General features: G+C 41.4%; 1 protein-coding gene across 1 annotated transcript in view; it reads right to left on the bottom strand.

Moving 5' to 3' along the window:
- The window catches only part of LOC147019483 (potassium voltage-gated channel subfamily KQT member 4-like), a 311,546-nt gene that overhangs the window by 286,541 nt on the left and 11,468 nt on the right, over positions 1-13,537 (bottom strand). The window contains exon 2 of the mRNA XM_085894007.1: positions 4,780-4,864. The gene's annotated coding sequence lies outside the window, so the exon portion shown is untranslated. The remainder of the gene's footprint in view (positions 1-4,779; positions 4,865-13,537) is intronic.

Here is a 13,537-nt window from a genome sequence, read left to right as displayed (position 1 = left end):
TTTTGTATGCCACTGATGTTCGGATTCAGATTCAGCCTCTAAACCAAAATCTAATCGGCTTGTTCTGGTCAATTAACCAAGTTTTGTCATAACTCGTCCCCAACTTTTTGAAATATCCTGTTCACAGACAAACAAACAGACAGACAGACAGGGGTGAAAACAACCTCCACCCACCTTTGTTGGCAGAGGTTACAAAATAAAGAAAAAGAAAAAGAAAATTACCACGTATTGAGGGAAACAAAATTTAGGGCCTTGCCTTTCTTCCATATTAACTTCCACCACGGAAGTTGAAGGAGGTGATGTTTTCACCCCTTTCTATCTGTTTGTGTGCAGGATATCTCAAAAAGTTGTGGACGGATCTGGATAAAATTTCCCTTCTAGTTCTTCTTGTGTTTTTAGATCCTCGTGGAGGATCTCTAAGTCTTACTCACGTTGTTGTGCTTGTGGACTTTTTTGTTCCACAGCCTACAGTTTTCATCGAAACTTCCTGAAACTTGGTATATATATGTACAAATACTCTGCACAGACAGTAACCATCTCCGATTTTGAAAATTCCTCCTAGAAAAAAAAGTAATGACATCAAAATATCTCCGCTAATGGAAATCGCCTAAAATTATCTCAAACTCGGCAAGCTTTTTGAATTCTGTTTGTGGGAATCGAATGGGCATTAGCAGAGATGAATTACCGCACATATGATACATCACTATGATGTCATATCAATTTTTATGACGTCATTTCTATTTTTTGTTTCACAACCCAGAGTTTTCATCGGATCTTTGTGAAACTTGCCATGTATATGCAGAAAGCCCACGCGCAGGCAGTAACCATCTCCGATTTTGGAAATTCTTCCTAGAAAAAAAAGTTGACGTCATAATATCGCCGCTAATGGAAATCGCCGATACCATTATCTCCGAAACTAGGCAAGCTGTTTGAATTTTGTTTGCGGGAATCAAGCCGGGCATTAGCACAGATAATTTATCGCAAACCTGATACATCGCAATGACGTTATATTCGTTTTTATGACGTCATCATCAAGAGGACGAGGATCTTTAATCATTCGAGCTTATTATTCATATTGCCCTGTTTAGTTAATTAATGTGAACCCCAAACTAATGACGTTGCAAGATGCCATGTTCAAAACCCCATAATCACATGTTTATCTGTCCAGAGTCGAATAATGTTATTGTCGTTCACATTATAGTATGCCAATATCTACTACAAATGACTTTGTCCTGCATGCAATTTTTTTTTTACAAGTTTCTCCAAAAGCCTTTGACACTTAAAATAAATTCCCTTCTCACTCTGCCACCAAAGGTGGATGGAGGTAATGTTTTCACTAATGTTTGTCTGTCTGCGTCTGTGAGCAGGATATCTCAAAAGGTTGTGGACATATTCGGACGAAACTTGGCGGACAGGTTGAGTTTGTGACAAGGATGAATTGATTCAATTTTGCTGAAGATCTGGATTTGGATCCCAGAAGTTTTTAAGCATTTCTGCGATTCTTCACCATTGAGAGATGGAGCTAAAAACGATACATAGCATGATATTTGAAAAAGCTGTGGACGAGTTATGGCAAAACTTGGTGGATGAGTTGGGTAGTTGACAAAAAAAAGCCGATTAGATGTTGGCTCAGGTCAGCAGATTCGGTCTAATCAATGAGATACAGAACGTAAACTGTTCAGCCTGACAGAGGTATGCGCTCTCCTGAGTGCCATTCGAGTTCTTCCTTTTGCAGCCTTCTATTATTGCCAGAAAAATGTTTTTGTGATCGTCATTCATTCACATTCACGTTGCCTGCATGCTGCATTAAATACTATCGATTTGGTACAACACTTCCCTCTTCCGGAAAATATCTGTGGTTGTATTGTGGTTGCTATTAGTTTAGGGTGTGTTTAGGTGCCTGGCCAAGTTTTTGTTGAGTCAATGATGGAACTATAATGTGTCATTATTGTTTTATGTATGTTTCTTCGTGTTAGAAGCTTGGTCGGAGATTGCGTGGAGGATGCGATGGGTAAGATTTGCAGAGAAGTCGAGCATGGTTGTGTTTTTTGCAGTATTTTTTTCTGTAGTTTCCAAAATCTTTGGCATACGCTGTGATACAAACAACAGTATTTTTGGACAAATTGGGGGAAAGAGAGTAAAGTTCTTGCTGGAGATAATAACAAAACATTATATATGTAGAGGAAAATCTAGCAAAGAAAGCAGCCATGCCACCTGTGAGGGAGCCACATAGTGCAGCTGGGGGTCTGCTCGAGTGAACAGGTGGGCTAGTGTGTGACGAAAGGTGAAGGTATCGAAGTAGAAAGTGCAAGCGTTGCTCAAGCACATTTAGTGAAGCTGTTTGCAGGTACATACTGTTTGCAGGCAGTCAAGAATGAAAACACGACTTGGAATATCGTATAATTACACTTTCAGAGAGATCAGAAGAAGGTGAAAATGAAAACATCGAGAGAAAAAAAAAACAAAGAAACTAGAGGGAGTTTAGGTGAGGAAATGATTTGCAGTAGTTCGGATGTAAAAGGAGTGCTGAGATTTAATGTATCTTGAGTAGAGACGAGAGCGGAGTGAGATATGCAGACTGCTTGGAGGAGATGGATGAAAAATTGGGAAGATTACTTGGAGCCCAAGCCTATTATGCCTGCGAGGAACCTCAACGCAGATCGCAGCAGGAGGCCACGGTTAGGCCCATCAATCCTGTGCAATTATAGTGCTGTTTCACCATTTTAAGCAGATAAGCTCGTGAGATCACTTAAATGAGCAAAAAATTATTTACTTATTTGTTCCTTTCCCCCAGCTTGGTCGATAGAGCCAAGCGTATCTGTATTGAACTTAATTCGCATCGTTCTACAAAACCCAACATGTTCCGATTGACTATAGCCCAAAGACCCAAAACGTTCAAACAACCGACAAAACCACTTAAATGCAGTATACAAGCGGCTGTGAGCATGCCATTTCCTCTACAGTATGGTACAGCAAAGCATCCCGAACATCAGGAAAAAAAGATCAAAGCAACAAGCTATATAGCACTAAACATGATATCACTTCATAGTGATTCACACACAGGGGCGTCAAAACAAGACAAGAGTTATATTCTGGGGGGTGAAACAGGAAAGGACCTCTAAAAGGAGAGGAATGGGCCCAACTAGTCTGACATTCAACACAAAAGTTAACAATCACAAATCCAAAATTAAACGTTGAATACAAGATGCTAAATGTCAAAATCGGCAGAATCACACAAACGGTTGAGCAAAAACCACGTTGAGTGTTCCAACATTTCCGCCTGTCTCTGTATCGGCCATTGGGGGGAAAAATCACTGGAAATATACAACGCAGAGTACATATGCATGATAAATAGATGTTCATTAAGTGATCCTCGGAGATTTCAAAAATAAAAACTCAATAGAATAAAGTACCCTACCCTGTTACAGACCACCGGTGCTGCCGAAGCAGTTTATTGGCAAGGGTTATAGCCTACTGGGTGGTTTGCCATTCCCTTCCCAGTAGTAGTTAGGGCAGGATTTGGAATTTGGCCATTGTTTGTGAAGGACACCGCGGGATCATTCACGTCCACCAACGAATGCCGGCAGATGGGACGCCCAGTTCAACGTCCATCCGAGGGACGGCACTCACGTTGATGAATCACCCTGCCCATAAAACACCAGGACAACAGTTGATAGCTGGGTCAGGATTCAAACTTAGAGAGGGGAGTGTGTGTACCTCCAGGACACCATGCCAGGCCACACCCAATGTTTTGGAGAAAACAAATAATGATTAGCCTTCGGATGAAAGGTCCTTCAAACGGACGACAACCACCATCACCAACATCACTGCGCTCAGCTTAACATCAACTCCATCGCCATGGAACAACGCAAACCTCAATGAAATAGCGAAATAAGATTGACAATGAAAATAATCACAGTTGCAAACATGCCGACAATTCCCCTCTCAACATTATGCCGTTCAAAACCGCTGTTTTCCTCCTACTTGCAACAGTTCATGATCTTGATGACAAAGAAGAAAGTTTAAAGGAGTACAAATTGATCCCTTGGAGCTTTATGGTGCAAGGAGGCGAGTGCAAAAATAACTCTGCTCGACAGAGAACAAATCATTTCTCGACAGCAACTGCAGACCCTGATGGCCAGATCTCTGGCAATCTATGGCCTTTCATACCGGATATCTTTGAGTTTGAGGCTAATCTGTTGCTGCTTCATTTTGTTGATATCTTGTATGTAGAGATTTAATCACGTGCTCGTCCGTGCTTCCTGATGTAATGAGCAATAGCTTTGTGAGCATCAGTTATTTAATTTATTGTGTCTCCGCGTCAGTGTGAATTTTTGTTTTCATAACTCTCCAAGTTCGTTTTGCAAGCATGTTGTGCAACACTTCATTCCATTTGTGGGAACAGTGGCCTGACATTGATGTGAAACACAACCACTTCGCGATGAGGATTATATTTTCTTGTTTTGAAATTACCGGTAAATGCAGCGCATACGGAAATCCAGGTGCCATTTTGCACTGCCAAGTGCACGAGGAATTATCCATCCGTGACAAATTCATTATGCTGAAAGCAACAAATATGGTTACATGCCATATCTGATCATTTCTCATTGGGCTTAGAATAATTTATCATTGCCTTTAAACTACCCAGGGCAAATGAGCTCACATTGAATGGCAACAAAGAAAATACAGGACGGTACATCATATTCCTTTTGCTGGAGGGGCATACAGCAAATAAGAGCACATTGATCGTACTCGTGCAATGAAAATAAATCGCCATACCTTTCACTTATGCAGTGAGGCAGAGTGCATAAACTCCTTCTTGCTGGAAATCTTTCAGAGAAAAAGTCCTGCTTCTATGAACGTTCTACGAAAATAAATATAGCAACGATGCACTCACAATCATTGATGAAATTATATTCATATATATATATATATATATATATATATATATATATATATATATATATATATATATATATATATATATATATATATATATATATATATATATATATATATATATATATATATATATGTGTGTGTGTATGTGTACATATGTATGTATATGTATGTGTGTATGTGTGTATGTGTGTATGTGTGTATGTGTGTATGTGTGTATGTGTGTATGTGTGTATGTGTGTTTGTGTGTATGTGTGTATGTGTGTATGTGTGTATGTGTGTATTTGTGTATGTGTGTATGTGTGTATGTGTGTATGTGTGTATGTGTGTATGTGTGTATGTGTGTATGTGTGTATGTGTGTATGTGTGTATGTGTGTATGTGTGTATGTGTGTATGTGTGTATGTGTGTATGTGTGTATGTGTGTATGTGTGTATGTGTGTATGTGTGTATGTGTGTATGTGTGTATGTGTGTATGTGTGTATGTGTGTATGTGTGTATGTGTGTATGTGTGTATGTGTGTATGTGTGTGTGTGTGTGTGTGTGTGTGTGTGTGTGTGTGTGTGTGTGTGTGTGTGTGTGTGTGTGTGTGTGTGTGTGTGTGTGTGTGTGTGTGTGTGTGTGTGTGTGTGTGTGTGTGTGTGTGTGTGTGTGTAACAATCCTTCCCACCAATTGGTTGAACAGCTTCCCTGACTTCACCCACAATTGTTACTTCGATGCGGATTTAAGAAGCTTCACGAAGAATATAATTAACTAGCACGGACCCGTGGAAATTCCACAGAATCAAAAATGTGACTTCAATCACTCACATTCCCTCACCACACACCTCACACAAACCTCAATTCCTCACCTTCCCCCTCTCAACCAAAGGGCATTGAATGATCTCCCAACTCCAAGCCTTCAAACAACCTCCCACCCATCATGGTCAGTCGCCTGTCTCATATATATATATATACATCACCAACTAATCATACACCCATCTTGATGATATAGCTTGGTGTTGGCTTAGCGGTTAGGGTGGTGGCTTGGGATACTAGGGTCCTGAGTTCGAGCCTCGTTGGCTGCTGAATTAACACCAGGGGGTTGACTCGGCCTGTCATCCTTCTGAGGTCGGTGAAATGAGCACCAGTGTTCTGGTAATAGGGACACTGCATCAGCGGCAAAGCCGTGCCCCTAACCAATGATGCAACCAGCAGCCAAAAAGGCTGTACACGAAGGGATCTTGATGATACATACATCTTGTACGATATAACTTGTACATACATCACCAAGTGAGGACCTCGATGCCTCAGGCGTCTTTGCTTTCACCTCACAGTGAGCACCAAAATGGTGGCCATAAGATTGAAAACCGTCTTCAAACCACCTCACCACCCAAAGTCATCAACCACACATAACACCCCCCTCCCCCTTTATTCCCATTCTTCCAAGCAAAAGGGAAAATTGTTACATCATCATTACAGATTTATTCATTACCTCATTAAAATCGTGGAATATTTAGCCCTTCATGCCATAAACCTCAAGCCTTCAAACTCCCTCTCCACGCATCATGGTGACCTGTCCATCTCACAATCCCATGAGATATGCAGAAAGGGGATGTGACAATAAACGACCCAAAACCAATTAACTTTTTTTTGTATACCTTGTCGAGGCTCGTATGAGAGCTAACACACAATGCACATCAAGGAGGGGCATGAGGCAGGAGGGGCGGGAGTGGGAGGGACAAAAGAGTGGGGAACAGACACATCAGGAGATCTGTGGAAGGGAGAGGGGTGGGACGGGGAACATGGGGAATAGAAGATGGACATTACAGGGACTTTCAGGAAAGAAAGCAGGGAATTTGAAGTAAGTGCGCTTGGGTGGATTATCGGGGGTAGAAAAGATCGAGGATTTGGATGGGGGATGATAAGAGGTGGTGGTGAACAGCTGTTTTGAAGGCCTGGAGGGAAGAATGGGAATGAATAGAGTGAGGGAGTTTATTCCAAAGGCAGGAAAAAAGAGGAATGAAAGAGTGAAGGTGAGCAGTGATTCGTGATTTTGGTAGTTTTACCAGAAGGGGGTGGTTGATGGACCTTGAGCACCCTGCGGAAATGTGGTGGGGACAAATCGCAGAGAGAGGAGGGGGGGGCGAAGCTGGAGAGGAGATGGTAGAAGATAGAGAGACCACCGACCAACCTGCGGTGATTGAGTGAGAGGCCCAAAGACTCAGACTCATTGCGGGAGATGCCAATGATCCTAAATGCCCTGGTTTCTACAGCGTGAAGCCGAGAAAGGTGGAAGGCAGGAGCACCAGCCCAGAGGGGAGAGCAGTACTCAATCACGCTGTGGACAAAAGCTTTGTAAGTGGTCAGGAGCTCAGGAGGGCCGAGGAAGGACTTTGCATGAAGGAGGATTCCCAGTCGGCGACTGGCTTTGGCGGCGAGGTTTGAAATGTGGCTTTCCCAGGAAAGGTCATGGCAGATAGTGAGACCCAGAAGCTTGAAAGAAAGGACTTCTTCCAGAGGATTGTTGAGAAAGTGGATGGGGGGGTTTTCTAAACGGTCCTTTCGAATAGACATAGTGAGAGTGGGAGATTTGTCTGGATTGAAAGACATGTTCCACGTGTTGGACCAGTTTGTGATTTTATCCAGATCTGTAGTGAGCGAAGAAGCTGCTGCTTGCCGGTCTGAGGGATGACCGATGGTACGGCAGAGGGTGGAGTCGTCAGCAAAGAGATATAGAGAATTTTTCAGAGTCGGAGAGATCATTGATGAAAACCAGAAAAAGAACAGGGCCCAGAACGCTACCTTGAGGAACTCCAGCCTGGACAGGAAGAGGGGATGAAAGAACTCCCATTTAGGGCCACACGTTGACTGCGACAGGAGAAGAAGTCTGCGACCCATGATTGGAGATGGCCTTGGATACCATAGGAAGAGAGTTTGGTGAGCAGGGCAGGGTGCCAGACTGTGTCAAAAGCACGTGATATGTCCAGGGATATGGCTCGGATTTCCTGTCTGGCATTGAGGGCTTCCGTCCATTGATGGGAGAGCAGAAGCAGCATATCCAGGGTAGAGTGACCTGGTCTGAAACCAAATTGATGATCGGAAATCAGGCCATTGGAGAAGAGGAAAGATTTAATGTCTGGAGCGATGATGGATTCCATAACCTTGCTGATGATTGGGAGAAGGCTGATCGGTCTGCAGTTGCAGGGATCTGTTTTTGCACCTTTTGTGCAGGGCAGTGATGTTTGCTGATTTCCAAGCAGATGGCAGATTTCCCAGCAGATTTCAAACAGAGCAAATGAGAGGGTGAATAGAACAGAGAGAGGGTGAGCAAGAGCAGAAGAGCAGGTTTTGAGGACATGTGGGCTGATGCCGTCTGGGCCAGTTGCAGAATCTGAGTCGAGCTTTGACAGCAAGCTCTACACCTTGTCAGGAGAAAAGGACACAGAGTCCAGGGACAGTTGGGTGCGACTGGGTAAGGTGGCTAGAGAAAGCAATGGGTTTTGGACACAAGATTTAGCTGCAAACACCGAGTTTAGGCATTTAGCTTTTTCACGTGCGGTATCGGCAGTGCGGCCATTTGAGGTAAGGGGGGGGGTGGAGGGGGAACATACACCAGAAACAGATTTGATTAAACGCCACCAGGATTTTGAGGAGTGAGACAGGTTTGGAAGTTCAGACTTGAGATGAGAAAGACGTTGTTTTCTGGCTCTCCTGAGGGTAGATACACACTTGTTCTGAGCTTTATGGAAGGAACTGAGATTGCCCTCAGTTGGGTTTGCTTTCCATGAGGCAAAGGCAAGTTGTTTCAGGACAACTGCCTCACCACAAGCTTCAGTGAACCAAGGGCAGGAGGAAGAGTAGGACAACTGAAGACGAGAGGGGATAAATCTGTGCATGATGGAGAGCAAGTTTCTTTGAAATAATTCCCAGGATGAGTTGATGTTGGAGAAAGTAACGATAGGAGACCAGTCTATAAGTTTGAGGGCTGCTTGGAGACCCTGCCAGTCAGCTTGAGTGAAATACCAGACTCGACGGCGGTGAGTTGGTTCTCTGATAACAGCCAGAGAGATGTCCACTTTGACAAGGACGTGGTCAGAAGAACCGATTGGAGCAGAGGAAGAGCAGCAGATATTGTCAGGGAAATTTGTCAAAATCAGATTCAGAAGAGATGGAGTTTCATTGGTTGAGATCCGGGTTGGGAAGTTGACCGATTGAGTCAGTCCCAATGAGTCGCAGAAAGCTTTTGCTGAGGTGCCATGACAGGTGAGAGAGGTACGCACACCTAGCCAACTGGCATGATGACAATTGAAGTTATCACATATGAGGAAGAGAGAGTTTGGATGAGAAGATAGAAGTTGGTCCATGTTTTCGGATAGTGAGGTGTAGATGGATTCATCACTGTTAGGTGGACGGTACAGTACACATATAAACATGAGGTGGGAGTGGACGGGAAGCCGTAGCCAGAGGTATTCCTGGGGTGTGGAGAAGTGAGAGCAGTGCATGGAGAGTGAGGAATAGAGTCTTTGATGAAGAGGGCAACTCCTCCACCAGGACGAGGCTCAGGTCTGTCATACCAGAGGAGGGAGTAACCAGGGAGAGATACTTGGGAGTCAGACACATCTTGGGGGAGGAAAGTTTCTGTTAGGCAGATTATGCCTGGTTTGTCAGTGGCAACCTGTTTGGAAAGATCTGAAAGGTTTGAGCGAAGGCCCCGGATATTTGAGGTCCATACTTTTAATGAAGTGGTAGAGGAGGAGGCTTTGGGTGCAGGGGGTGGGGGGAGGGGGAGGGTAGGACAAGGGATGAGGGGGGAGGTAAGGAGTGTTGTTGAAAGAGTGTGGGAGATTGCAGAATAGCTAGGGGAGGGGCCGGATAAGGAGGAGAAAAGGCTCTGTGGTGCTGGGGGAGAGGGGGGACAAGAGAGGGGGAAGAAGACAGTTGAAGATTTGAGGAGGTGGAGTGAAGAGATGGAGGTGAGAGGGCAGTGGAAGGAGGCAGCTTTGTGGATGGGAGGCGCGGAAACTTTGGGAAGGATGAGTGAGGGGGATGAATGGTGGGAGAAAGGTGAGGAGGGAGTTTTTGAGAGAGGTGAGAGGAAGGCTTGGAGGGAGAAGAGTGGGATGGTTGCTTTGAGAGTGAGGGCTGAGAGGAGTGAGTTGGCACTGAAGTTGGAAAAAAAGAATGGTTGATGGAAAGCGAACATTCATAGCAAACTGGGGTTTTTAAAATTTTTAGGTCAGTTATGCGATGAAACACATTTCTTGAGCGATGCAATAAAGGCGATTTCAGAGAATGGAGAGAAAAAACGCTGTAACAGTTCGATTTTTTAGGCAAGGTATGAAGGAAAGGTCGAATTGAGAGCAGTCTGTTTAAATAGCAGAAGAGTAGTGCATTCTGATACAGTAAAGAGTACCACACGTGTGAAAGAGAAAGATGAAGCATTATAGGAGATCGTTTTTGTTTTTATTATATTAATGTTTGAGAGAGTTTTCAACAGATTAGTTCATGGAAGTGTTGTGGGAAAAAAAAAAAAACTCGAGCAAGAAGAGGAGATGAAGAAGAAGAAGAAGAAGAAGAAGAAGAAGAAGAAGAAGAAGAAGAAGAAGAAGAAGAAGAAGAAGAAGAAGAAGAAGAAGAAGAAGAAGAAGAAGAAGAAGAAGAAGAAGAAGAAGAAGAAGAAGAAGAAGAAGAAGAAGAAGAAGAAGAAGAAGAAGAAGAAGAAGAAGAAGAAGAAGAAGAAGAAGAAGAAGAAGAAGAAGAAGAAGAAGAAGAAGAAGAAGAAGAAGAAGAAGAAGAAGAAGAAGAAGAAGAAGAAGAAGAAGAAGAAGAAGAAGAAGAAGAAGAAGAAGAAGAAGAAGAAGAAGAAGAAGAAGAAGAAGAAGAAGAAGAAGAAGAAGAAGAAGAAGAAGAAGAAGAAGAAGAAGAAGAAGAAGAAGAAGAAGAAGAAGAAGAAGAAGAAGAAGAAGAAGAAGAAGAAGAAGAAGAAGAAGAAGAAGAAGAAGAAGAAGAAGAAGAAGAAGAAGAAGAAGAAGAAGAAGAAGAAGAAGAAGAAGAAGAAGAAGAAGAAGAAGAAGAAGAAGAAGAAGAAGAAGAAGAAGAAGAAGAAGAAGAAGAAGAAGAAGAAGAAGAAGAAGAAGAAGAAGAAGAAGAAGAAGAAGAAGAAGAAGAAGAAGAAGAAGAAGAAGAAGAAGAAGAAGAAGAAGAAGAAGAAGAAGAAGAAGAAGAAGAAGAAGAAGAAGAAGAAGAAGAAGAAGAAGAAGAAGAAGAAGAAGAAGAAGAAGAAGAAGAAGAAGAAGAAGAAGAAGAAGAAGAAGAAGAAGAAGAAGAAGAAGAAGAAGAAGAAGAAGAAGAAGAAGAAGAAGAAGAAGAAGAAGAAGAAGAAGAAGAAGAAGAAGAAGAAGAAGAAGAAGAAGAAGAAGAAGAAGAAGAAGAAGAAGAAGAAGAAGAAGAAGAAGAAGAAGAAGAAGAAGAAGAAGAAGAAGAAGAAGAAGAAGAAGAAGAAGAAGAAGAAGAAGAAGAAGAAGAAGAAGAAGAAGAAGAAGAAGAAGAAGAAGAAGAAGAAGAAGAAGAAGAAGAAGAAGAAGAAGAAGAAGAAGAAGAAGAAGAAGAAGAAGAAGAAGAAGAAGAAGAAGAAGAAGAAGAAGAAGAAGAAGAAGAAGAAGAAGAAGAAGAAGAAGAAGAAGAAGAAGAAGAAGAAGAAGAAGAAGAAGAAGAAGAAGAAGAAGAAGAAGAAGAAGAAGAAGAAGAAGAAGAAGAAGAAGAAGAAGAAGAAGAAGAAGAAGAAGAAGAAGAAGAAGAAGAAGAAGAAGAAGAAGAAGAAGAAGAAGAAGAAGAAGAAGAAGAAGAAGAAGAAGAAGAAGAAGAAGAAGAAGAAGAAGAAGAAGAAGAAGAAGAAGAAGAAGAAGAAGAAGAAGAAGAAGAAGAAGAAGAAGAAGAAGAAGAAGAAGAAGAAGAAGAAGAAGAAGAAGAAGAAGAAGAAGAAGAAGAAGAAGAAGAAGAAGAAGAAGAAGAAGAAGAAGAAGAAGAAGAAGAAGAAGAAGAAGAAGAAGAAGAAGAAGAAGAAGAAGAAGAAGAAGAAGAAGAAGAAGAAGAAGAAGAAGAAGAAGAAGAAGAAGAAGAAGAAGAAGAAGAAGAAGAAGAAGAAGAAGAAGAAGAAGAAGAAGAAGAAGAAGAAGAAGAAGAAGAAGAAGAAGAAGAAGAAGAAGAAGAAGAAGAAGAAGAAGAAGAAGAAGAAGAAGAAGAAGAAGAAGAAGAAGAAGAAGAAGAAGAAGAAGAAGAAGAAGAAGAAGAAGAAGAAGAAGAAGAAGAAGAAGAAGAAGAAGAAGAAGAAGAAGAAGAAGAAGAAGAAGAAGAAGAAGAAGAAGAAGAAGAAGAAGAAGAAGAAGAAGAAGAAGAAGAAGAAGAAGAAGAAGAAGAAGAAGAAGAAGAAGAAGAAGAAGAAGAAGAAGAAGAAGAAGAAGAAGAAGAAGAAGAAGAAGAAGAAGAAGAAGAAGAAGAAGAAGAAGAAGAAGAAGAAGAAGAAGAAGAAGAAGAAGAAGAAGAAGAAGAAGAAGAAGAAGAAGAAGAAGAAGAAGAAGAAGAAGAAGAAGAAGAAGAAGAAGAAGAAGAAGAAGAAGAAGAAGAAGAAGAAGAAGAAGAAGAAGAAGAAGAAGAAGAAGAAGAAGAAGAAGAAGAAGAAGAAGAAGAAGAAGAAGAAGAAGAAGAAGAAGAAGAAGAAGAAGAAGAAGAAGAAGAAGAAGAAGAAGAAGAAGAAGAAGAAGAAGAAGAAGAAGAAGAAGAAGAAGAAGAAGAAGAAGAAGAAGAAGAAGAAGAAGAAGAAGAAGAAGAAGAAGAAGAAGAAGAAGAAGAAGAAGAAGAAGAAGAAGAAGAAGAAGAAGAAGAAGAAGAAGAAGAAGAAGAAGAAGAAGAAGAAGAAGAAGAAGAAGAAGAAGAAGAAGAAGAAGAAGAAGAAGAAGAAGAAGAAGAAGAAGAAGAAGAAGAAGAAGAAGAAGAAGAAGAAGAAGAAGAAGAAGAAGAAGAAGAAGAAGAAGAAGAAGAAGAAGAAGAAGAAGAAGAAGAAGAAGAAGAAGAAGAAGAAGAAGAAGAAGAAGAAGAAGAAGAAGAAGAAGAAGAAGAAGAAGAAGAAGAAGAAGAAGAAGAAGAAGAAGAAGAAGAAGAAGAAGAAGAAGAAGAAGAAGAAGAAGAAGAAGAAGAAGAAGAAGAAGAAGAAGAAGAAGAAGAAGAAGAAGAAGAAGAAGAAGAAGAAGAAGAAGAAGAAGAAGAAGAAGAAGAAGAAGAAGAAGAAGAAGAAGAAGAAGAAGAAGAAGAAGAAGAAGAAGAAGAAGAAGAAGAAGAAGAAGAAGAAGAAGAAGAAGAAGAAGAAGAAGAAGAAGAAGAAGAAGAAGAAGAAGAAGAAGAAGAAGAAGAAGAAGAAGAAGAAGAAGAAGAAGAAGAAGAAGAAGAAGAAGAAGAAGAAGAAGAAGAAGAAGAAGAAGAAGAAGAAGAAGAAGAAGAAGAAGAAGAAGAAGAAGAAGAAGAAGAAGAAGAAGAAGAAGAAGAAGAAGAAGAAGAAGAAGAAGAAGAAGAAGAAGAAGAAGAAGAAGAAGAAGAAGAAGAAGAAGAAGAAGAAGAAGAAGAAGAAGAAGAAGAAGAAGAAGAAGAAGAAGAAGAAGAAGAAG

The sequence above is a fragment of the Eptatretus burgeri genome, chromosome 9 (assembly GCF_056783735.1).
Source record: "Eptatretus burgeri isolate ZD-2024b chromosome 9, Ebu_testis_v1, whole genome shotgun sequence".
NCBI classification, from domain to species: Eukaryota; Metazoa; Chordata; class Myxini; order Myxiniformes; family Myxinidae; genus Eptatretus; species Eptatretus burgeri.
This window is presented reverse-complemented; position numbering and strand designations above follow the sequence as displayed.